At 40.9% G+C, this 24,288-nt stretch overlaps 1 protein-coding gene across 1 annotated transcript in view; it reads right to left on the minus strand.

Annotated features, from left to right (window-relative positions):
• MORN2 (MORN repeat containing 2) overlaps nt 1-24,288 on the minus strand; it is a 1,051,609-nt gene that overhangs the window by 830,199 nt on the left and 197,122 nt on the right. The window lies entirely within an intron of this gene.

Raw genomic sequence — 24,288 nt, forward strand, 5'->3', positions numbered from 1 at the left:
TACTATGTGGAAATATTTTATTGCCAATCTTTTTACTTGGTAAAAAGACTTGACTTCACAGGGCCTAGGTCATGAATCTCTAGGCCTTCACTGCGCCACTCTCACAGATGATAGGGCTTGCGGTACCAAAGGCTCTTTGTCTTCCAGACTACAGCTCCTATTACTGTGAAAACAGGAAAAGAAGTAAAAATTGCACACAATGGCATTGATACTTTGGCTTGGGAACCTCACTTTAGCAGCCAGAAGGTATGGCTATGAAGTGGTTTAAGATAATACTCACTAGTTTTCCAGATGTATGACAGTAGGATCTTGGAAATGTCAGGACAGTTCAGAAAAAGTGAAGAAAATATTTTCATGGGAAAAAGATTCCTTTAAATAATTATAACTGGGGCCAGTTTTTGCAAAATTGTCGAGGAGAGTTGGAGTCTACCCAATCAATCCAACAGAGTATAAGAGCGGAGTACAGGGTGGGAAATGAATGCAGCTTTGGATGTAAGACAGGCGTGGTTGTTGGAAACTCACAGAGACTGTTTCTTCAACCTCAGAGCCAGTCTATTTTTCTGCACCAGTGCAACAGAAGTTAACTGACTGTTAACTCTCCGGTTTTTGGCTCAGTGACTCTCACATGCTCTCTACTCTCCCGTTTCAGTCTGTTAGTTATAAATCTCAGAGAGGGAAAAGGAAAGAAGACAAAAATTAAATATATTCAAATACATTCAAAAGCAATTTTTTTTTAACCTGGAATTGTGGAGGAAAATAATCTAGTTTACATAGGTACGGACACGCTGTAGGTAACTGTTCATGCTTGTAGCTCCTCTGCTAAGCGACATACAGGCTTTGAGGACAAATGCTGTGCTCTTCGTGCACACTTTGCAATGTGTGTCAGGTATGGAGGGAAGAAATGGAACTAAAATATGTTGAGCACTTACAATTTTTGCATCACCGTGCTAAACTCTCTAATGCATTATTGCCCAACAGTCTTCTGAGGGATGCAATAAAGTAATGGGCCAAAATTATAGATTTAGAAGTATTCTCATCCAGATTTTCCCTGGAGATGAACTAATTGAAAGCTCATTATCTTTGTACCCTAGTTTGTCCCTTCCCAATGTGCCTGTGCTTGGATTTACAGGGTAGTCCGTCTATTTTTTAGGCCATGAGATCCTGGGAGTTTCGCAAGCAATTTACTTTCTTTGTCTAAGGCACGTTCCACACTACAGTCAGGGAGTAACAGACATTGTGCGGGAATCCTCACCACACTGCTCTCTTCTGAGAAAAACCTCTTGAAACTGTTCTTTAGGCAAAACCAAAAATCGACCAAACAGTCACGCTTTGTCTTATAATCCTAAAAGTTCTGTCCTAGAACCTGTCTGGACCAAGGATTCTTGCTGGAGCCAGGGCCGTCCTTAGGCTGGTCCAGTTTCCTGGTACGTGGCCTGTTTGTCTGATAGCGGTGCATCACACTAGGTGTTGGTGTGTGTGGCTCATCAGAACCCTTCCGTCTCTCAGAGCAGGTGAGCACCAGCCAGAGGGAGAGGAAGAACCAAGGCACGAAACAAGCTTTTTGATGGGAAGCTTGCCTTTGCAAACAGAATGACTGGACCTACTAGAACTAGTTTTGAATCACTTGAGGCCCCTTTAGGTGAGACAATGTTATACAGCGGAAGCCTAACAGCACTGAGATCCCTTTGGGTCAAAGCTAAGAGTCATTGAGCAAGCCTGAAAAATCAGCCAGCCTCCTTTATTTATTTATTTTTTTTAAATTTATTCCTGTTTCCTTGTTTGTTTCGCTCTCTCTCAATGGATAAATATTACAGTATGCTTAATGTGCACTTTTTGTTTACGTGTTCCAGCAAAATTTGTATTGTTGTTTTACTTTATGTAAGTGCTGTACATATCTCATCCTGTCGCTTAATCTTTTCTCAGCTCCATCCCTGTGTAATTCCATAGCTTCTAGCTGCTGCCTAGTATTCCATGGTACTCATCCACCACATTTTCTCTATCCACTCTCTTGGGAATAGATACCTGGATAACTTCCAACTTTATGAGTCCCTAAATGATGCAGCAAGGACCAGCTTGGTATGTGTTTCCTTGCCCTCCTGTGTAAACTTTGTAATGTATGCCATACCCATGATTAGAAGTGTTGGGTCAACAAGTGAGTACGTATGTAATTTAAATATTGCATCTTCTCCAGAATGCCAAATCTGTCCACACTCCCATCAGCTGTGCATGAGGGGAAGCTGTACCCATTTCCCCACCAACAGATGGCACGACCTCTTTATTTTTAAATGACATATATACTCTTGGGAGAGAGATGCATTACATAGAATTTTTTTTTTTTTTTTTTTAACGAGGAAAAAGACATCTACACTCATTTTTCAATGCTTCCCCTAGCCATATTTGTGTCTACCTTATATCTCCACTATTCAATGGTATATTCATTGAAAAGCAGGGACTAAGTCCCAACAATTTTGTTATGGAACCATATTGTATCTACAGAAGCACGGGTGAAAAAAGTGGAGTGAGTTTTGTCAAGCCTGCTTCTCAGCACTGATGATCTCTTCACCTTCTCCATGACAGTTTTCAATTGGTACCCTTGAAGTCTAACCTGTTTTTTTTTTTTTTTGAGATGGAGTGTCGCTCTGTCACCCAGGTTGGAGTGCCGTGGTGCGATCTCAGCTCACTGCAAACTTTGCCTCCCAGGTTCAAGTGATTCTCCTGTCTCAGCCTCCCGAGTAGCTGGGACTACAGGCGTACACCACCATGTCCGGCTAATTTTTGTATTTTTAGTAGAGATGGGGTTTCACCATGTTGGTCAGGCTAGTCTTGAACTCCTAATCCACCCGCCTTGGCCTCCCAAAGTGCTGGGATTACAGGCATGAACCACCACGCCTGGCCCCGAATCTCAGTTTCTTCTCCTTGCTTGCGAATTGAGCTTCTTCAAGGTTTTTAGGTTTCTGCTTAGTCACTATGAAGAAAGCAGAAATGCCAACTCAATGGCTTCCAATTTTTTAAACCATAACCTCACAGTATGCAATATATTTTACATGATTTAGTACATATCTCTGCATATGATTGTGTGTACTTCATAATGTATATGTATCTATGTATGTATATATATACACACACATACACACACACAAACAGGATTCACTGTTGTTTTCTGTGATGGAATATATTTTTAAATTTTTTTCATAAGAAATGCAGCATAGTGAAAGACTACTACAAACCTATCACAGTGGCTAAATTTTTAGAAAAATGACAAAACTGATATACCAAGTTCTGGGGAGGATGTGAAACTACTGGAACTTTCATATATTGCTTGAGGGAGTGCAAAATGCTACAGTATGACCCCACTCCTGGGTATGTATCCTAGAGAAATGAAAACACATTCACACAAAAGCTATGCATGAATGTTTACAGCAGCTGCATTCATCATGACCTCCAACTGAAAACAACCTGAATTTCCTTCAAAGGGCAATTAGTTATACAAAAATCTGCTACATCCATGCAATGGAATGCTACTCAGCAATAAAAAAGAATGAACCACTGATACACACCACAAGTCGAATGAATCTCAAGAGAATTATGTTGAGTAAAATAAGTCAGCTTCAAAAGTTTACACACTGTACAATTCCATTGCTACGACAGCCTCTGAGAGACAAAAGTGTCATGATGAAGAGTAGATCAGTGGTTGTCAAGGGTTAGAGGGGAGGGAGGGTACTACAAAAGGATAGCCTGGTGGAGTTTTGGAAGGTTTTCTGATTGTGGCAGTGGTTACATGGATGTACACGTGTGTTAAAATTCACACAACTACACCAAAAAGTGATGAAAAGTGATTGGAAAAAATGTTAAAGGGGAAATGGTGCAAATGAACTTAAGTGAAGCTGAACTGAAGTTGGCAGGTAGCACGGCAGCTGCTGGCAGACAAGGAAACGAGATGGCAACACTGAACAAAGAAGGTCAAGCCCGGAGGTGTGAACAAGGATCATGGCCTGTGCTGAAGTCCTTGCAGGAGAGGTAAAGTGGTGCCAGATTCTCAGGGCAGAACAGGAGGCAGAACACCAGCCTTTGGGATGAGCAACAGCTGGAACCTCCCTGCCAAGGCAATTTTAATTCAATGTCATAAGTGTTAATTGAGCACCTGTTAGTACACAGACACTGTTTAGGACACTGATGATATATTAATGAACAAGGCACCCAGGCCCTGACCTTGTGGAGCTGATATTCTAGTGGGATGGGTGGCAGGAGAGAAAATAAGATTTCAGTTAATTATAAGTGGTGTGTATGTGTGTACGTGTGTGTGTGTGTGTACTGTGTGTGAAGGGGCACTGTTTAGAATGAGTAGTCGGGGAAGCCTTCCTGAAGGAGGCAACACCAAGGGGTAGGCATTAAGGACAAGCTTCTTCTTACATCCTCCCCATGTGAAGGAAATACAGGCCCTGAGTTATCAGATAATATAATTACCTTAAAAAAGAGATGGCTGCAATTCATTAAATTGATTTTTATGGTCACAAAATCAGGGCAGTCTAAAGTCAAATAATCTCAGCGCACTCCATGGCAGATGACATTGGCCCATAATCAGCATTGGCTTCTGGCTTGACCGATGGCATTGGTGGGTCCAGACCATTCCCTGCCATTGACTCCTGAGATCATTCCTAGCCATGTTCCCCTTGGAGAACTGAAGCAAATCTGACACCTCAGGGCCTGCATTTCCTTCACATGGGGAGGATGTAAGAGGATACTTGTCCTTAATGCCCACTCCTTGGTGTTGCCTCCTTCAGGAAGGCTTCCCTGACTACTCATTTGCTCCTGAAGAATAACCAGAGAACAGGCTCTTGGAACTAACATACTTTTCAACAATGCCTTTACATATAATTTAAAATGGCCTGCCGATTCTTTAATTTTAAGTGCACCAAAGGACTCCACATTGATTCTTTTAAGCACTTAATGGAACTTCTCTTGGAACATTTTCTAGACTATGTCTAGCCTTTGAGTCAAAGTTTTATTATATCTGATTGAAAAGGATTTCCACCCTCATCCCAGTGGGGTTGCTGAGAAAAGCAGGCGGCCTCGTGTTCTGTTTGGGGGATCTCCTTCCCTGGTGTTGTGCTGTGTAGCCAGCATGCTTTCCTGGCTGTCTCTAACTTTGTTGTTTAATCCCACAGCCCTTGGCCATTATCTAGGCCTTTGGACCCCACAAGTCCGGTCACCATCAGCTTTGAGAGCACCACTCAGCTCCCATACCCACAGTATTGAAAGCTGCTGTTGTCCACTGGATCTGGTGGATGTTTGAGAATCCCAGGATGCTCTGAGTTTGTCTTTCCTGCACCTCCCCTGTCACTCTCCCTGCTCACATTCAGGAAGGCCAAAGGGCCACCTCTGTTCTGTTACTGCACATCCTAGCAATCAGTATTTAAATTTGAGACTCTGTTTCTGCAATTCCCACAGCCCACAAGCAAATCCAGTTGGCATTCTAGAGCTTGGTACTGACATTGAGGAAAAAAGTGGGGAAACAGGCTGGACAAAGCGGTGGAAGAATAAGGTCAACTTTTCACTGTGTATTTTCCAATGTGGTTTCCAGGAACGATTGCTGTAAAAACAGGGCAAGCCTGCCTGCTGTCTTGTTTTGATTTCTAAAGAGATGGCTCTGGAAACATCTATCTATCAAGGCTTTGTTAATAAAAAAACAAAATGTTTGGGCATGGTGGCTCACGCCTGTAATCCCAGTACTTCAGGAGGCCAAGACTGTTGGATCACGAGGTCAGGAGATTGAGACCATCCTGGGTAACACAGTGAAACCCCGTCTCTACTAAAAAAAAAAAAAAAAAAAAAAAAAAAAAAAAAAAAAAAAAAAAAATTAGCCAGGCATAGTGGCACGCGCCTGTAGTCCCAGCTACTCAGGAGGCTGAGGCAGAAAAATCGCTTGAACCTGAGAGGCGGAGGTTGCAGTGAGCTGAGATCGAGTCCCTGCACTCCAGCCTGGGCAACAGAGCGAGACTGCGTCTCAAAAACAAAAATACCCCAACAACAACGAAAAACCACACACGCACAAAACCCTGTCGTTCTTCTTCAGTGCCCCGCCAGGGTTCATTTTCTTTGTGACAGAGCGTAGGGGAGTTTAGGTCATCATACAGACCTGCCCTTGGCTCTGCAGAGGTCAGCACCTTTCTCATTTTCTTTGCCCAAGTCCCTATCAGTCTAGCTTGAGTTCATCTCTCATGTCTTTAATGAAGCCTCCTCTGTCCACACTGTTTAATACTTAGTCTGCCCCACAAGCTCCCTCGACATGCCTACCTTGCTCTACTTTTTCTGTTCCCTATGCCCCAACACATGAAACATTTATTCCCTGTTAATATAACACAAAATAACATTTACATTTTGATGATGGTTTACTGTCTGTCTCCATCCCCACTTCAGTCCCCAGCACATAAACTCCACACCTGCAGACAGAATCTGGATGGTTGCTTCTGCAAGCCTTCCCTTCCAAGGCTGGGAATTAAAGTTCAAAGGGGGTCTTCCCCTCATGCTGCTTCTTCCTGCACGGCAAAGCTTGAAGGCTTGACCTAAACAGCTATGCCAATGGATGATGAGTGATTGAATGCGATTTTTCAGATGCCTGAGATTTCCACCCAGGGCTCCTTCACCCCTAACTCACATTGACCTGGCTTTTTCCCATAGGCAGAGGAGCCAACATCTCCAGTGGAAAATAAACTTAGGTCAAAAGAACAAGGCATGTGAGGAGCAAAATTATTTCCAAAGAAAAAAAGTTAAATTTTCAAGAGCTAAGGTGGCTTTCTAATGCTGCTGTTATGAGTTGGACATTTTTCCTGGGTAGTTACTCTGCTACTGTTCAGATAGCCTCAATGGGCTGTGTATGAGTCTGTTCTCACAGTCCTATAAAGAAATACCTGAGACTGGGTAATTTATAAAGCAAAGAGGTTTACTTGGTTCACGGGTCTGCAGGCTGTACAGAAAGTATAGCAGCAGCTTCTGCTTCTGGGGAGGCCTCAGGAAACTGACAATCATGGCAGAAGGCAAAGGGGAAACAGGCACTTCTTACATGGCTGGAGCAGAAGGAAGAGAGAGGGGGAAGGTGCTACATACTTTTAAACAACCAGATCTCATGAGAACCCACTCACTATATAATACCAAGGGGGATGGTACTGAACCTACTTCGACCTAGTAAAAGTCCTACATGTCCCTTTGGCAAAGGACCACACACTCCGGTAGCCAACTTATATATTCCTCTATTAGGAGATAAAGTATAAGGTTAGACAATAGCTAGGTCAGCAGCGGCACTCTGCTTAGTGGCAGCATAAAGCTGAGAAACTGGGGTAGGGTAAGATGTCTTTAAGGAGGACTTGAGGTCATTCCTTGATGTTGTAAGCCACTGCTCTCTGGGTACTGGGGTAGGCCTGCATTGTAGTTGTTGGGGCCCCAAGCCTAGGGGCCCCGGCTCCCGTTTCCTGAGAGGGGTGACAATACATTCCCACTTTTATCAGTTTTTGAACGGCATTCATTGGTCCAATGTCGGCCCTTGCCACATCGTTTACACATATCAGATGACAACCTTCTTTCTTTTAGAGCAGAAGAGCCTAATTTTTTCGGCATTCCTTTTAAAAATGACCAGGTTTCCCACATTGATAGCATATGCCTTGTTTAGAATTGCCTTTTAAAGCCTTAGAAAGTGCCCCAGCAAACAATTGAGCATTGTAAATAGCTCCTCCAACACCTGCACAAGCCCGAATGTATTCAGCTAAATCAGTTCCACTAGCTTTTAGAGGACGCAGCAATTTTTGGCACTCGGGATTAGCACTTGCAAAAGCCAGAGTATCCAAAAGAATTTTAGCAGCAGGGCCTGAACCTACAGTCTTTAATACAGCATCTTGAAGACGGGCTACAAAATCTGGATACGGCTCAGTGGCTCCTTGCAGGATCCTTACAAAAGATAAAGAAGTTTTACCTGATATTTCAACCTTAGTCCACGCTTTTATAAATAAGGCTTTAATCTGAGTGAGAGCAATATCATCTAGGCCTGCCTGAGCATTAAGAGTGGTGTATTGTCCTGAACCTGTAAGCTGCTCTTCAGTAGGTCCTGGGGAATTTCGGGTAGCATTTTTTTTAGCTTGTACTCTTGCTTCCTCCCACCACCAACTTTTTAATTGAAGCCATTGCAAACGATCAAGGACAGCCTGTCCCAACGTTTCCCAGTCAATAGGAATCATCATATGTTCTAAAGAGAAGGAATCGAGAAGGCCAAAAACAAACGGTGACTGAGGTCCATAATTAGAAATTGCAGCTTTCATTTCTTTCAAAAATTTAAATTGTAGGGCTGTAAAAGTCACATTCTGGCCACCGTTTGGGAACTGAGCATTGGGGCCAAAAGCAGCCCGTGTTATTGGGAATAAATCTAATTCCTCGAGATCATCCTTTTCCTTCGATTCCTTCTTTTCTCCTACAGGAGGAAGAGGCACAGAGAAAACCTGACCTGACATAGGCAAAGAGGTTGGAGGTGGAGGCAAAGGGAAGTCCTTTTCCAAAGGAGCAGAAGGGAAGGTAACAGGGAAGGCTCATGGCGGAGAGATAGGAGAAACAGGAGCAGCGGTACCTTGCAATTTTAACAACTGTTGTGACATCTCTAAAATGTGCTGCAAATCAGAATTTCCTTCAGATGAAGGAGGCATTAGCTCTTTTTCCAATTCCTTGTCCTCAACAACCGGGGTGTAAATACGTTCCTCTCTAGGATCATTCCTCTCTAAAGCTTCAGATGCCTCACCTCCTGTGGCAGTATCGCCAGGCTCTGAGTCAGTTTCAAGTAACTCTAATGCCTGAGTAATGGAACTACACAAAGTCCACAAAGTCAGAGGCATCCATCGTTTGCCCCCGCTGATGAGCTCAACGCACGATTTTAACCACTTGTAACCATTCCTTTCGATTTAACTGCACTTTGGTTTGATATTGAAACCAATAACAATGTTGTTCAACATGGGCAAATAATCGCTTCAAAGTCTTATGTTCCTTAACTAACTTCTACTCCTATAGACATCAACAGTCCCTGGAGTAACCGCAAATATTCAGAGGCCAGAGAGGTGGAATTCCCCATAATTTTCCCGTGGGTCCCCCTTTCTTTATTTACCTGCCCGGGGTGTTCCCCCTCCAGTTCCTTGCTCTCGTGGAGCCATGGCCCTTGCTCACTGCGCCAGATGTTGGGGTCTGCGTGTTTCCTAAACAAAGGAATGAACACACAAGACAACACAAGACAAGACAAACATGGCGGCTGCTTCAAATGGCACGCTCTGCTTTATTTTATACAGTCATTTGTGGAATGTTGCCAAGTCACAAGACACATTGTTGTTTTTCTGACCTTTCCCTGACTTTCTGGATTTTCAAGATGTTTACACATAAACAAGCCCCCAGGGTCTGCTGTTTACAGCTGGCTCCTTTGTCCTCCCTGTTTGCAGGGGAGGAACACCCTGCTTCGTTTGCAAGAGCAGGACTTATGGGCAATGTCTCGTTTGCGAGCACGTAGTCCTCTACAGAACCATTCATGAGAACTCCACTCTATGATCCAATCACCTCCCACCATGTCCCACCACCAACACTGGGGATTACTATTGAACATGAGATTCGAGTAGGGACACAGATTTAAACCACATCAGATAAAGTGGTTTCTATATCAGGCTCCATTGGCTACCAACATCTTGGTAAGATGAATCTCCTGTGGTTTACAGCAGAGGTTAGCAAACTATAGCCCATGGCCCAAATCTGGTCCACCACCCTTTTTCCATAGTTTGTGAGCTATGCATTATTTTTACACTTTTAAATAGTAGAAAGAAATCGAAAGAGGAAAAGTATTTTATGACACATGAACATTTTATGAAATAAAAATTTCAGTATCCATAAAGTTATGTTGGAACACAGCCATACTCATTTGACTACTGTAATGCCTATGGCAGGTTTTGTACTACAGCAGCAGAGTTGGGTAGCTGTAACAAAGACCACATGGCTTGCAAAGTCTGAAATATTTACTACCTTGCTCTTACAGGAAAAGTTTGCCAATCCTGGTCTCCACCATCTATTTCTCACAGCACCAACTAATAATAGTAACAACCTTTTCATGTTTCTAAAGCACTTCATGGTTGGCAAATCACTTCTATGTGTATCATTTCCACCTCTGTTTTGAATGGCCCTGAATTGTGCTAGAGTCCTGGACAGCAGATGCTGCTTCACAGAGAGACATGAACCCACAAAGGTAACACCCCAAACAAGGCACTAGGAAGCAGAACAGGTCAAAGGCATTTTTCACAAAGGCAATATTCCACATTGCAAGTGGAGGCATTTTAGCATAGACTAGGGAACGCAGCAGTTAAATGGAAGGAAAGGCCGGGCGCGGTGGCTCAAGCCTGTAATCCCAGCACTTTGGGAGGCCGAGGTGGGCGGATCATGAGGTCAGGAGATCGAGACCATGCTGGCTAACATGGTGAAACCCTGTCCCTACTAAAAAATACAAAAAAAATTAGCTGGGCGTGGTGGTGGGCATCTGTAGTCCCAGCTACTAGGCAGGCTGAGGCAGGAGAATGGCATGAACCCGGGAGGCGGAGCTTGCAGTGAGCCGAGATCGCGCCATTGCACTCCAGCCTGGGTGAAAGAGCAAGACTCCATCTCAATGGAAAAAAAAAAAAAAAAAAAAAAAGGAAGGAAAAAATCAGACCCACGCAGTGTAATAACATAACTAAAACAAAATTGAAAAAAAGCTTGTAATTTCGGGACTTAAAAGCTCTTGCTTAATTAATTTCTTCTTCCTAATTGGGTCTCCATCATTTTATATTATTTAGGGGTATATCATAGTTTCACAATTCTTACATGTAGCCTAAGAATGCAATTAATCAAACAAAATTCAGCCTCTTATCTAGTCAAATGGCACACCCTGAAATAAGTTTGGGAGAATTATCATATGTTCTTACTTACACAGCACAGTAAATCAAGTATAATATAGTTTTATATATATTCAGATCATCCAGGCCATTATTTATTCAGCATCTATTATGTCTCTAAGCATTGTTAAGCACTACTAGATACTATTCTAAGATAAAACTGTTATAAAAATAAACACATGCCCTGATTCAGAGGTGTTCATTTCCTGTTTGAGGAGACACACTGGCATGCCCCTAACGCAGTGTGATTGATGTTGTAACAATTGGTGCATGAAGTGCTTTGGGAACAAAGATTAAGAAATACGTAATTCTCCTAGAGATTGTGTGGACATGAGGGTTACGAAAGGCTCCATAGAGGAGATGCCCTATGAGCTGGGCCTAGATGCTTAGGGGTTGACTAGAGAGACACAATACCAGGGAGGGAGGATGAGAGGATCCTGGACAAAGCCCTCAGTGATGAAAGGACCTGCTCCCCGCTGGATCCCTGGTGCCTGGCACAGTGCTGCCCCCTCATATGTGCTCAGCAATAAAATATCTGTTGAATGAATGAATGTGATGTGCTTGGAGGTGGCAATGATCCAGTTGAGGTGGGGAGCACGCGTATGTGTTCACATGCAGTATGTGTGTGTGTATTTGTGTGTGTGTTGGGGTAAGGGAGTATGGCAGGTACTGTTAATGTCTACCCAATATCCTTCACCCTACTTGTTAACAGAGACTTAATTTTTTTCCAGTTATCCAGTTTTTAGGGAAGATGACTGTCTCAGCTCAGAGTAAATCCTGACTAGCCTACATCAATCATAAAATTCCTGTTCCCCTTGGAGTAATTGGCCTAGAGAGGGGCATGCCATCTATTCCAGCCAATGAGTTGCAAGCGGAAGGTCTATTGAAGGGCTGCTTGAAGGGTTGCATTGTTCTTTTTTTTTTTTTTTTTTTTTTTTTTTTTTTTTTTTTTGAGACGGAGTCTCACTCTGTCCTCCTTGCTGGAGTGCAGTGGCCGGATCTCAGCTCACTGCAAGCTCCGCCTCCCGGGTTCAGGCCATTCTCCTGCCTCAGCCTCCCGAGTAGCTGGGACTACAGGCGCCCGCCACCTCGCCCGGCTAGTTTTTTTGTATTTTTTAGTAGAGACGGGGTTTCACTGTGTTAGCCAGGATGGTCTCGATCTCCTGACCTCGTGATCCACCCGTCTCGGCCTCCCAAAGTGCTGGGATTACAGGCTTGAGCCACCGCGCCCGGCCTGCATTGTTCTTTAAAAGACACACACACAAGTAAGAGACAGTGCATCCTCCTGTCGAATGCTATTGTGTCTGGATGTGACTCCTGCCATGATCTTGTAGTCATGAAGGGAGCTAACCTGAAGACCAAGCTGATACTTCAAAAATGACTCTATGAAAAGATGCAAAGATCTTGTCCTTGATGGGGTCATAAAGCCATTAAGTAAACTAACTTACAGCTTCCTACACTTCTGATTTTCCTCCAAAAAGAGGCAACTAATTTCCTCCTTTATAGGACACAGTTGAGTAAGGATTTTCTATTTCTGGTTCTGAGAGCCAAAGACATTTTAACCGATAAGTCAGCTGTGTATATAGGGTGAGGGGAGGTTGGGGAGGTAGGTTGAGACAGGCTGCAAAGGCTACATGCTGGGTTGAGGAGTCTGGGTTTTTTCCCCATAGGATCCTGGGGTGGGTTGCACAGGAGGAATTAAAACAGGCAAGTACTTTAGAATGGCAACTTTGACTGCAAGAGGTGACAATGGCTTAGAGGGAAGAAGGAGTGAAACTAGGCGGATCATCAAGGGGAGATGGCTATGAAATCATCTGGGCAAGAGGAAAAGTAGACCTGGTCCTGGCCTCACTGAGGAAATAGGGAAGAAGGAGTGGATTTGAGAGACATTTCAGAGATATAATAAGCAATACTTGCAATAGAAAACTGATAATATACTATTCTTCTAAAAAATACGGTTTATGGTACATAAGACATTTCTAGTAACTTTCTGAATGTGTTTTAGAAATATAACATGATATCCAAAGAATTTCCTGGATGGACACTTGGAGCCCTTTGTCCCCCCCGTCCTTTTGAGAGGAGCAAAGCCCTTACCTATGGAGCATATCCTGTGCTATATTCTATATCAGGTGTGGGCTTGAGGAGGGATGGTCCAGTAGTGAGGTGTCCAGAGTCATGCACTGGGTGTTTGACTGCATGGAGCTGGCTGGCAAATCTGCAGCAATGTTCCTTAAGAAAGGTGGTAGAGAAGAGAGAAGAGAATCCATAAATGGGTAGGTGGCCATGCTGCAAGCCACAGAATGACGCAAAAGAAACAGAGAATTGAACCCTGGAGCAACAAAGCACACGGGAGGGGACAATAAACATGGAAGAAAATGCATTCATTTATTAATCTTGTGATGTAAGACTCTAGTCCTTAACCATGCATCTCCATTTTGGAATTTGGGGTGTATTTTTTTTAAGTGAACTATATCCATAATGCATCACCTATGATGTGTAGTTTCTGTGTATTTAAAGTGGAGCAAAAATTTTAAAAATGCTTGCAGATCAGTTTGAATGTAGAATTTTTAAGATTGTTCTAATATATTTTCTCCAATGTTTTATAGTTGCCTAATTTAACAGTAAAATACTTTTAGCATATCAACTTTATTGAGTCTTTCCAAAGCATTCATCTTTGTTGTGTTCATCAATACATTAGCTCTTTATTTTCACAGTATTATTTGATGTTTCATAATATTTAATTAAATTATGTAATTTTGGGAATAATACTCATAAAACAAACCCAAATGATTCTAGATAAACAGAATTCAACTTGAGGAAGCAGAAGTGCACAAGCAAAGTCAAGATTAGCCCCACTGGCCACTAGTGTTGAGAGTGTGGGGCATCTACTAGTATAGTTCATAGGAATGAGGTGAGTACAGTAATCTGATAAGTGGTCAAGTGGAAATTAATCAATAAAACTCCTGGAATATCTGAATAAAAAATTCAACCAATCAATAGTTCTTGGTAGGTTTACTGCCTCTCTTTGTCTGCCAAAATAACTATTTAAGTGAGAGGTTTTCAGTGCTGGCTGCATATTAGAGTCACCTGGAACTTCGAAAAAAATAATGCTTGTGAGTCTTCTCCCCAGACAAATTAAATGAGAATCTCTAGGGTAGGATCTAACATTGGTATTTTTTTCAGAGTGCCCCAGTAAATGCTAATACGCATCTGGATTTGAGAACCACTGAGTAAGATCAAACAGCTCACACAGTGAAAATTCAACTTAGCACAGAAACGTTTATATGAACCATTTGGGATCTAAATTTTAAAATGCATTTTATTACAGTTAAATTGAGTTACTATTGGAATTAATAAAATTCAGGTAAATTTTTCCTTAGTAACATGCTCTTTGCAAACCACTTTGTGGACTAGATGAGACTTTTAATTAATATTTTAAGTGTTTGTGGATAAATAACTGGAACTTCTTGAAGCCCTTGAAAATAGCTTATACACTGCCTTCAGCAGCATTTCTAAAGCTCTCTCCTGCTGTGACACATACAGTACACAATGTGTGCATGCTTGATATTCTCATGAAACCCCAAAAGCTTCTCAGAAAATTTTAACCAATAATACTGAAAACACCCAGCTGCTAATGATACGTCAAAATGATCACTCGTCGAATGTTTGGTCTTAGGTCAGAGAGACTGTGGGTCCTTGGCAATTATATTTAGATGGCACTATTTTTTCCTTCCAAAAAAAAAAAGCATATCATAATTTGAGTGAGGAAATTATGCTATTGTAGGGATCATCTTTAGTCAACCACTCTCACTCTTATTTTTAATGGGAATTATTTGCACTTGTGGGTATATTTTTAAAAATATATTACTTTTAATCTCACAATGAATTAAGATGCAACTGAGATTAAAACCTGCTACCTTAAACTATAACAGAGCCTTGATATTTGGCAGCCTTGACATCTGTAAACTTGGCAGTCATGGAATTAGTGACTGAGGATCCATTCCATACAGTGATTTTTACTGAGGCATAAATTTGAATCCTATGGACAGCAAGGCTGGTGTATGGGAGGGAATCCATTAGCCAGTGAGTGCAGCATTGCCCGCCCTCTCATGTCAAAGTAGCATTAACATTTTCTACTTGACTTCAGAGTTCCTGTAATCCTTGGGAACAGAGAAAACTAAGTTTGAGGATCATGCCCCCAGAAAAAAACACCAATTGCTGGTGATGGCAGTAAAAAGACAAGTTGTCTGAGAATAAGCATCCTTAGCCAGGTTCATACATGATTATAGAGAATCACTAACAATATGAAGGTCCTGGGACTATAAAACTACTTGCTCCAGGACATTGGTGTAGGCAAAGATTTTATGGCTAAGACTCTAAACGCACCAGCAACACAGCAAAGATGGACAAATAGGACTATGTTAAACTAAAAAAGCTTCTGTACAGCAAAGGAAACAATCAACAGAGTGAAGAGACAACCCATTGAATGAGGGAAAATATATGCAAACTATTCATCCAACAAGGGACTAATTTCTAGAATATATAAGGAACTCAACAAAACAGAAAAAAAACACCAAAAAATCCCACTAAAAAGTGGGCAAAGGATCTGAATAGACATTTCTCAAAAGAAGACACACAAATGGCCAACAGGTATATGAAAACATTCTCAACATCACTAATCATCAGGGAAGTGCAAATTATTATAAGACCACAATGAGATATCATCTTACCACAGTCAGAATGGCTATTATCAAAAAGACCAAAAGTAACAGATGCTGGTGAGGATATAGACAGAAAGGACTTCTTACACACTGTTGGTGGGAATGTAAATTAGTACAACCATTATGGAAAACAGCATAGAGGTTTCTCAAAAAACTGAAAATGGAACTAGCATACAATCCAGCAATCTCACCACTGGGTATTTATACAAATGATAGGAACTCAGCGTATCAAAGGGATACCTGCACCATGTTTGTTGCAGCACTATTTACAATAGCCAAGACATGAAATCAACCTCCATGTCCACCAACAGATGAATAGATTTAAAAAGTGTGGTATATACCCAATGGAATACTGTTCAACCATAAAAAAAGTAAAATCATGTCATTTGCAGTAACATGGATGGAACTGGAGGTCATTACGTTGAGTGAAATCAGCCAGGCACAGAAAGACAAATATCTCACGTTTTCATTCATATACGAGAACTAAAAACTTTAATCTCACAGAGGTAGAAAGAGAGAGTAGAATGAAATTGGGAAAGGTATGTGTGGGGAGAGGATGAAGACAGGTTGGTTAATGGGTACAAACATACAGCTAGATAGAAGAAATAAGATCTAGTATTTGATAACAGAAAGGTGAGTATGGTTAATAACATATTGTATATTTCAAAATAGCTAGAAGATTTGAAATGTTCCCAACACAAAGAAATGACAAATGTTTAAGGTGATTGGATATCATAAATACCCTGATTTGATCATTACATATTTTATACACGTATCAGAATATCACACGTACTCCATAAATATGTACAAATAGTATGAATCGATAAAAAATTAAAAAAAGGTCACTCAGAATTTTTCCTTCCACCTGATTGCATTATACGAGGGAATTTAAAGTTCCATCACCATTCACAAGTGCCTCCAGACACATTCCAGTTGAATATGAGGGACGTACTATCTCTTAAACATTCCTCTGACAATTTTGTTTTTACGGTGAATTTGCATGGCTCTGAAGAAAGGGTTGGCAGACTTAGTCTAATCGCATAAATTCCAGATTAATGAAGCCTGATTTATTGAGGTTTCATGCCCTCAAGTCTAGCTTAATCCTTGTCACTGGTGTTGGTGATGTCTTTCCTAAAGACGCTCATTCCTCGGGGCACAGCCAGCCCCACTAGGCCATGTTACAGCTTGCTCTTCCTTCTCCACAACTCTGATTCTGGCACTTGTACATAATGTGCCCTTCATGATACTTTCCAGGTAATTTTTCTGGTTGGAACGTTCACAAAAGCAAAGGATTGCCCATGCTCCTTCTTCGTGTGGTGCCTTCTCTTTCTTACCACCTTCTTACTCATTCTTGCCCAGCTTGAGTTCTAAAATCCAATGAATCTCTCTCAGATCTAGGAAGCTGGATTCACATAAAGAATTACGATTCAGCCGGGCGCGGTGGCTCATGCTTGTAATCCCAGCACTTAGATGTATAAACCATCAATAATCTTGTAATCACCTGTAATCCTAGCATTTTGGGAGGCTGATGTGGGAGGATCACTTGAGGCCAGGGGTTTGAGACCAGTCTGGCAACATAGCAAGACCCCATCTCTACAAAATAAAAAATTAGCTGGGCATGCTGGCATGTGCCTATAGTCCTGGGCGTGGGGGCATGTGCCTATAGTCCTAGCTACTTGAGAAGCTGAAACAGGAGGATTGCTTGAGCCCAGGAGTTTGAGACTGCAGTAAGCTGATTATACCACTGCACTCCAGGCTAGGTGACAGAGTGAGACCTTGGCTCTAAAATGAAATAAAAAAATTTAAAATGTTATAAACCATGGAACCATGGTCTGTGACTAAGGATATGAAAATCCAGTGTTTGAGAGAAATGTGTAAAAAATGGTAATAAAACACAGAATGAAATAATCACTTCCACAGCCTTCACATTCCATTCTTAGCAGGGATGTGAAGGTCTGTGAGAAGCCTGGGGTGCCATCTCCGAGGACACAGGACAGGGCCTCTAGATGTCCATTTAATCTGGGATGGTCCAGTTCATTGTGAGAGCTTTGCTGCTTATGCTGCTTCTCTGACTGATGGTACTACCTTTCCCTCCAAACTTCCCTTCCTTCCTTCTACTCCCTTTTCTTTCTCCCCCATGGAGGAGGAAGGCTTCTAATGAGGCAGACTTTCCAGGTCTGACTTGCTCCATCCTAGGCGACCATGTAATAAGTAATGATCCCTCAAACTATGAGAGAGCTAGACTCATTTGATAACCAGCTTCCTGGGAAACAAATGGGACCATATTTTCCATATTTTACAGACTCAAAAATAAATAGAATGATTTAAAATGTCAACAAGCAGGCTTCTAAATAGCATTGGCTAAGTTTAATTTTTCTTATAGCCCTATCACCAAATACCATGTCTAACAGTAAGCAGATACTCAGTACCTGTTTGTGGAATGATCATAAGGAGTTAGTCAATCAATTAAAGCCATATTTAAAATCTTTTGTGCAACTGAACATGGAACTCAGGTTTGCCAACTCATAGATTTATAGTTCTCCCTGCATCTAAGCTGCAACAGTGCTAATAATCCCCACCCCTTCTCTATTGTCCATGTGGGATGGTGCAGTCCAGATGTTTGTATGACTTGCTTCTTCTGCAGATCAGTCCCAAAGGTAGCAGATTTCACTGGGAAGGATCCCTGACTATCTGGTGGTTCTGTCATTTGTCGGAGGTCATTTTCCAGATGTGTTGACTCCAACTCTGAGTCCTCAGGTTTCTGTTTACAGATGTAGTCTAGATCCACCCTTTTGCAGATCAGCTCTGGTACAGGAGAAGGGCAGAGCCAGTTCACATGACAGGTAATTTCTAGAACACAATGGTTCTCCTGTGCCCCTCTCTGGAGCATGAAGCCACAGGTAATCCTGAAAGCTTCCTGAAGTCCCTAGAGGCTGTTTACCTTTCTCTAGAGGAGACAGGGAATGGGGACAAGGACAAATTTGTAAAGTCCTGCCCAAGAAATAGCCACTTCAGTAAAGCCCGGTGTTCTTCTGGGGCCCATATCCCAGGTCTGTTACTGATTTATGTTTTAGCGTCTGCTGTATACACTCAAATGGAAATGGACCCAATCATTTCACTCTATCTTTAGGAAGAAGGAGTGTAAGAAAATGTAGCATATACAGAAGTCCCAGACAGGGAGGATTGTAGCAAAGCCAATTTTACTGCCTCCTATATATCTCAGTAACTGATTTCACACAAACATATTTGCCAAAAAAGGAGAAATGAAGTTTAGAACTGTAGATCTGAACCTTTTATCTCAATAAAAGGAATATGTGTTACATCTCAGGTAATCAGTACATTTGGCTAACCTCAACCCTTCATTTCAATGAATTTTCTGATTAAAGTAAGCGTGATCAGAGTATTTTTGGTAAGAAATAGCAGACAAAATTTTTGTCTCCCACAAGTGCAGTGAACCATATAAGGAAGAGGTGGAAGGAAGACATAGAAGGAAATAGAAGAAATGAGTGAGATTGGGATGATAAAAGAGAAAGAACAGCCTTATATATCTGCTATAAAGACTTTGCTTCAGGAACTCAAGGATTTGCCATGAAGTGCAAATAGTTAACTGTCATGGCAGAGGTTTTTTATTTCAAAGTTTAAAATATAGAAAGTCAAACTTTTCTTCCATTTACACAGAAAAGAATGCAATATTTAGGAAAACATTTAACAAAAGAAATGCAAACTTATACTCTGGAAACCACAGAAAAAAATTGTTTAAAGAAATCACAGAAGGCCTAAGTGGTAAGAAAGACATCTCATGTTCAAAAATAAAAAAACCCATATAATATGTGAGGGTTTTTGGTGCATCTAGCTTCTTTCACTTAGCATAATGCTAGGAAGAGCCATCTATTTTGTAGCATGTATCAGTAGTACATTTTTGTTGTTGTTGAATGATATTCCATTATATGGATATACTACATTTTTAAAATATCACTAATTGATAGACATTTGGATTATTTCTACTGTTTGGTCATTATAGATATTGCTGCTTTGAATATTCACATACAAATCTTTATGTGAACATATTTATAGAGAATTATTTTTACTTAGGTATTTACCTTTTCAAGTATTCTTTACTTTTTCATGTGTATTTAAGTTACCATATGATGTCATTTCCTATTAGTCTGAAAACATAGTATTTCTTCTGAGGAAACTCAGCTGGCAATTAATTCTCTCTTTGTTTATCCGAAAATGTCTTTTATTTTGTCTTCATTTTTGAAGGACAGCTTTGCTGGATATAGAATTCTCAAATGACAGTCGTTTCCTTTCAGAATATTGAGTATTTCTTCCATTTTCTTCTGGTCTTCTGGGACCCCCCTTTTTTTTTTCCAAGACAGAGTCTCACTCTGTTGCCCAGGCTGGAGTGCAGTGGCACAATCTCGGCTCACTGCAACCTCTGCCTCCTGGGTTCAAGCGATTCTTCTGCCTCTGCCTCCTGAGTAGCTGAGACTATAGGCATCCGCCACCATGCCTGGCTAATTTTTGTATTTTTAGTAGAGACGGGCTTTCACCATATTGGCCAGGTTGGTCTCTATCTCCTGACCTTGTGATCCACCCGCCTTGGCCTCCCGAAGTGCTGGGATTATAGACGTGAGCCATCGTGCCAGGCCTGGACTCCTACTTTTTTAATGAGAAGTTAGCTATTAATTATTGTTCTTCTGAATATAAGAAGTCTTTTTTTCTCTTGTTGCTTTTAAGATTTTTTCCTTTGTTGTCAGTTTTTAACAATTTGACTATGATGTGCTTAGTATGTGGGTCTCTTAGGTTTGGATTTCTTTGTGTTTATCTTATTTTAAATTCTTTGAGCCTCATAGATATGTAATGTTTTTCATCAAATTTTGGACATTTCTGGTTACTATTTCGTCAGATATTTTTCTGCTTTTTTTCTCTGCTGCTGCTATCTTCGCTCAGTTTTTAAAAATATTATTATTGGCTGGGCGCCGTGGCTCACGCCTGTAATCCCAGCACTTTGGGAGGCCGAGATGGGCGGATCACGAGGTCAGGAGATCGAGACCATCCTGGCTAAGATGGTGAAACCCCGTCTCTACTAAAAATACAAAAAAATTAGCCGGACATGGTGGCCGGCCCCTGTAGTCCCAGCTACTGGGGAGGCTGAGGCAGGAGAATGGCGTGAACCCGGGAGGTGGAGCTTATGGTGAGCCGAGATCATCCTGCTGCATCCAGCCTGGGCAACAGTGCGAGACTCCATCTCAAAAAAAAAAAAAATATATATATATATATATATATATATATAAAAATATATATATCTTATTTTAAAGCATGGTTTCTTTGGGGTTTCCCAGGAACAGCATAGTTTAGCAGTCAGCTGATGATGGGTTAGAGATTGTGCTTAACTACTTGCAGGCAGTAAGGCTTATATCCTTTGCTAATGAATCTTTGAGTGGGCTGGGATATGTTCTCAAAGGTCAGACAGTTTACAAGTGTGCCCCAGACTTTTACTTTCTTGAAAGTTCTTATGTGTCTTCTCTGTGCATGTGGAAAGCTTCATATTCAGTCAGGGATATGTGAACAGCTAGGGCCATCTCTGGTCTCTTCTGAGTGGATGTGTAGCCTTGGGTATGTGTGCAGTCTTCCAGACTGCCAGGAATATATGAGAACTTAGATGAACTGGACTAATTCTTTGAAAAACACAAACTATCAAAACACATACAAAGAGAAATAAATAATTTAAGTAGGCCTGTATTTACTAGAGATATGCAATAAATAATAAATAACCTTCCAAAGCAGATAGCAGCAGACTCAGATGGTTTCTCTGGTTATTTCACCAAACAGTCAAAGAAAAAAACTATACCAATTTTCTAAAATCTCTTGTAGAATACAGAATGAACACTTCCTAACTCATTCTATGAGGCCAGCATTTTCAAGTACCAAAATCAGACAAAGAGAGCACAAGAAAGAAAAACAATAAACCAACATCTTTTATGAAAATGATAAAGTAATCCTTAAGAAGATATAAGAAAATTGAATCTAACACTGTATAAAAACACTACAACCATACTCTGTGACCAAGTGGGGTTTATCCAAGGTTTGCAAGGCTTAATCGACATCTGAAAATTAATTAATACAATCTATCACATTAATACACTAAAAAGGAAAATTCATATAATCATATCAATCAATGCAGAAAAACCATCTGACAAAATCCAACACCCATTCATGGTAAAAACTCTCAGCAAAAACCCTCAGTAAAAAGGAGGAATTTTCTCATCTTGATAAAGAAGATCTACAAAAGGCCTACAGTTAACATCATAGTTAATGGGAAAAAACTGGGTACTTTCTCCCCAAGATTGGGAACAAAGCATATATGTCTCCTCTCACCAGTCTTATTCAACACCATACTGGAAGTCCTACTTAGTACAACACATCCAAAATAAATAAATAAATAAATAAATACACAAATGAGGAAAGAAGAAATAAAACTGCCTTTGTAGATGACACTTCTGACTCAAATGCATCATGGACATAAATATAAAATTTGAAGCCACAAAACTCTAAAAGAAAACAGGAAAAACCAAGGAGGAAAAGATGCTAAGAAGTAGTAGGAGAGGAGGACAGGTAGTAGACACAGTGTGCATTTGTCAGACACTGTGCTGGGTACCTTAGTGTTTATTGTCTCATTTAATTCTTATAGCAAGGCCTGATCCTTGACATCCCGGGTCAGATGGTGAAACTGGAGAAGTCAGTCTATGTAGAAAACCCCCCAAAATGGACCCAAATCTCCTTCAACTAATAAACAATTATAGCAGGATACAAGGTTAATATACAAAAGTCAATTGCTTTCCTATATACTTGTAATAAACAATTGGAATTTGAAATTAAAAACACAATAGCATCCCAATAGCACAAAAATGAAATGCCTAGGTAAAAATCTAACAAAATATGTACACAATCTATATGTGCAAAAGTACAAAACTCTGATGAAAGAAATAAATCTAAATAAATGAAGAGATATCCCATGTTCATGGATTAAAAGACTCAATAGTGTTAAGATGTTAATTTTTCCTAACTTGACCCATAGATTTAATAAAATTCCAGTCCAAATCTAGGCAAACTATTTTTAGATAATGCCACTTTGATTCTAAAGTTTATATGGAAAGGCCAAAGACCCAGAATAGACAATACAATACTGAATAATGATGTTAAAAACTAAAATTACCTGACTTCAGGACTGTCTTAGTGTGTTTGGCTATTATAACAAAATACCTTAGACTAACTAGTATGTTTGTAAACAACATAAACTTATTGTGTACAGTTCTGGAGGCTGGGAAGTCCAAGATCAATGTACCAGCAGATTTGGTGTCTGGTGAGGACTTGCTCTGCTTTATAGATGGCACCTTCTTGTTGTGTCCTTACATGATGGAAGGGACAAGGGAGCTTGCTTTTATAAGGGCACTAATCCTATTCATGAGAGTAGAACCCTCATGACTTAATCACTCTCCAAAGGCCCCACTTCTTAATACTATCATTAAGTTCCAGCATGTGAATTTAAGGGGGATGCCAACATTCAGACCATAGCAAAAACTAACTAAACAGCTATAAAGTTATAAAGACAGCATGGTATTGATAAAAGAATAGACACATAAATCAATGGAAGAGGCAAGAAAGTTTAGAAATAGACACACAAATAGAGTCAACTGATCTTTGACAAATAGTAAAAGGCAATTCAATAAAGACCAGCCTTTTAACAAGTAGTACTGGAAAATTTGGATGTCCATATGAAAAATAATAATAATGATGAATCTAGACACAGGCCTTGACTCAAAATGCATCATGGACCTAAATGTAAAATTCAAAACTATACAACTTCTAGAAGAAAACAGGAGAAAACCAAAGAGAAGGAGATGCTAAAAAGTAGTAGGAAGGGGCAGGTAGGGTACACAGTATGCATTTGTCAGACACTGTCCTGGGTACCTTCGTGTTCATTGTTTCATCTAATCCTTATAGCACGGTCTGATTCTTGACATCCTGGGTCAGATGGTGGCACTGGAAAAGTTAGGTTCATGGGAGGGCAGGGCCAGCCTGGCACCATTCCCTGCTGTCCCTTCTGACCCCATGTGCACCTTCACTCCCTTCAGGGAACCCATTCTACAGCCTCAGACACTGGGTGATTTTCTGGCAAGGGAGTGAAAGAAATCTTCCTTCTTCTGTTCCCAAACCTAATTTATCTCCAAGTGGAGTCAGGGCCTTCTACTTAATGACATGAGTGAAAAGGCAGAAAAACGACAAAATCAGGGTGAGGGTGAATGTTCCCATCAAAGCAGAAATGATATATCAGAACCTTTCATATTTTCCCAGAGAAGTAGGGGTTGTAGATAGCGGCAACGATGCTGCTTAAATAAAAGAAGGGTCAGCAACTTCTGAGCAATGGGAAAATGGAGTGCCTGGGAGTGCCCAAGAAAAACTGAAAGGACTGTGTGTTAGCTTCCATCCGAGGCTGATCTATGGACTTTGGGATCAGCCAGGTGTGAGTTAGAATCCCATTTCTGTGACTCACCGGTTGAGTGAAATTAGGCAAGTTCTTTATCCTCTCTGAGCCATAGTTTTCTCATTTGTAAAATAAGGACAATCCC

Source organism: Macaca thibetana, chromosome 13, assembly GCF_024542745.1.
Source record: "Macaca thibetana thibetana isolate TM-01 chromosome 13, ASM2454274v1, whole genome shotgun sequence".
NCBI classification, from domain to species: Eukaryota; Metazoa; Chordata; class Mammalia; order Primates; family Cercopithecidae; genus Macaca; species Macaca thibetana.